Genomic DNA, 2,743 nt, shown 5'->3' with positions numbered 1-2,743 from the left:
AGCTTACACCCAAATAAGCAAAAGTTAGTTAGTTTCATGATAGTAAGGGAGTTATTTTCATGATAGTACAGCATCTATCTATCTATCTATCTATCTATCTATCTATCTATCTATCTATCTATCTATCTATCTATCTATCTATCTATCTCTGTCTATCTGTCTATCTGTCTGTCTGTCTGTCTGTCTGTCCTTCTAACTATGTAATGTGGGGAGTTAGTTTCATGATAGTAAAGCATCTGAAAAGAGTTATTATAGGCGTATTTATCAATTTATATTAAATAAAGATATTGTTATTTAAGTTTGATCAACTTGACAGAAATTCAGTTTAGAAGAGGCTGTGGGCTATGCTCTGGTTCTTATGACACAATAAGGATTTTTAACCAATCACACCCGAACGTTCAAGTTAAATTGTTGCCATGTAGAACGTTTAATAAGGCCACGCCCACACAGTCCTGTCAGAAGAACTGTTAAAATGCATATACATTTGTTTTTAATAATATTTATGAACATTTATTTTCAATCAGATTTTTGTAAAAGCTTATTTAGACACCCAATTTTGACATCATGTATTGGCTTTACGTTTATTAAAGGATAAGTAAAAAAAAGTTACTTAGTTAAAGATTTCCTATTATACTACTTTTCTGGTCTTAATTTCTCATTAATGACTCCTATAGAGCAACCTGACACGAATCACAGCACAAAAAAACATGTAGATTTTCGGGAAGCTCTTCCTCTCATCTGGGTGCATTTAGCATTCTCTGTCCACACTAGGCTTAGTGCTTCTCCGCCCCCTCGACCCCCTCCTGCAAACCCCACTCCGTTGTGATTGGTTACCTTCCTTCTGGAACACTTTCAGCAGCGCAAGGGCAGATTTGAGCAGGAAGGTGGGGGCATGGCTGGAGCGCGCCTGAGCAGCAGGTTGCAGCATTACCATATGGAAAAATCTGCATTCGTGACGTTACGAATCCCGGAAATTTGAACAAGTTTTTTCTCGACCGGCTGCCCTAGTGTCCGACTCCTGGAACAACTTACAGCAACAAATTAAACTAAATACCTTCATATCCTTTAACCAATTTAAACAAACTATCTTAAATCTGCCAAACTCTACCTGTAACTGTTTTAATTAGGCTATATTGTACTTTCACCCATTTAATTTTAATTGCTGCCACTCTTCACCACTGTGTAAATGTTTCAATTGTTTTTTCTCTTCACCTGTTGTTGTGTATTTGATGTATTTGCATTGAATATTTTGTAAATTTTTACATTTTTTTTGAACTCGACGTCATTGAAAATGAGGGTCACCCCTCAATTGGTCTCTCGAGGATAAATAAAAGTTAAATGAAATGAAATGTTTAGCGCTCTGCACAGCCCCCAGACGGCCAGCAGGGAATACGTCTAAATGCATGAAAGTCATTATTTGATACTTTAGTATGGTTAAATATGACTATAAATCATTATAACAACGTTTATAGGTCATAAAAGTCGAAAAAGTATAATAGGTCCACTTTAATATAGGCTACATGTTAAATCGCTCTATATTCATACAGCAATCACTTAAACAGTATGCACAGTTCATAACACAGGTGTCCCAGTCATTGCACGTGAACGATGACTCGCTGCTCTCCATCACGGCGCTATCTGATGAAGACGGCTGTGTGTTCATCTGGTGGTGACGTAGGGACGAGGGAGGGGACTGCTGTGTGTTCATGTGGTGGTGACGTAGGGACGAGGGAGGGGACTGCTCTGTGTGTTCATGTGGTGGTGACGTAGGGACGAGGTAGGGGACTGCTAACTGCTAGTCACTGACAGGAAAGACCTTTTCACCTCAATTTGATTTTTTCAATATTTCCTATATCTCCTTGATACTATATTCTCTCCCTATTTCAACCACTCTGCCAAACTGTCTACACCTAATTAACACATGTGATACTGTTTCCCTACATCCTTAAACTTCAATATTTCTAATTAAAAACACTGCACTTATGTACTTTTTTTGTTCTATTATTATATTTTTGGCATTTTTCATGCTTTATTAGACAGTGTGGAGAGACAGAGATGAAATGTGTCAGAGAGGGGAATGACATGCAGAGAACGACCCGGGCTGGATTCTAACCCGGGTCTGCTGTGAAGAGGACTGAGACTCATGTCTCAATGACTTGTCTGACCTATCGCTGAATTTGGTCACTGTTAAAACCAGCATGCTATTTAGGCGATTCTGACACACAATCCAGTGCGCACCTGAAGTGACCTCACATCGACAGAGCCTCCGTATGAAAACAAACAGGGATGAAAAAACAAACAAAACAAACAAACAAACAGACGGATGAGACGGATATAAAAGCAAGAGGCAATATCAAGAAGGCATGTAAGGATGAAATAAATAAGTTAAAGTATGTCCCAATTGTAGCATACTGCATCCTAACTAGATTATTTTTATGGTCAGATTTAGAATAGTAAAAAGAAAGAGGAGGAGATTTGGAACGCAGTGTGAGCCGTCCGTGAGTAACCTTACCAAAAAAATAAAAAATTACAGCTGCACATTGTTCTGGATTATACATTGTATTTATTTGGAGCATTAGTCAAACATTTAACACACTATTGTATTTCAAATGACACTGCTATTGTTCAGGTTTCTGGGCAGATCAGAAATACACACAGGACAAAAAGCCCAATGGAGGGGGCGCCCTTAACTCAGTTGGTAGGGCGTCCCCCCATGGGCCTCAGCCAGCAGCGGACCCGGGTT

Source organism: Ammodytes marinus (genome assembly GCF_949987685.1).
Source record: "Ammodytes marinus genome assembly, contig: scaffold_60, whole genome shotgun sequence".
Lineage (NCBI taxonomy): Eukaryota > Metazoa > Chordata > Actinopteri > Uranoscopiformes > Ammodytidae > Ammodytes > Ammodytes marinus.
The sequence above is the reverse complement of the archived record's forward strand: the minus strand, read 5'-3'. Positions refer to the sequence as shown.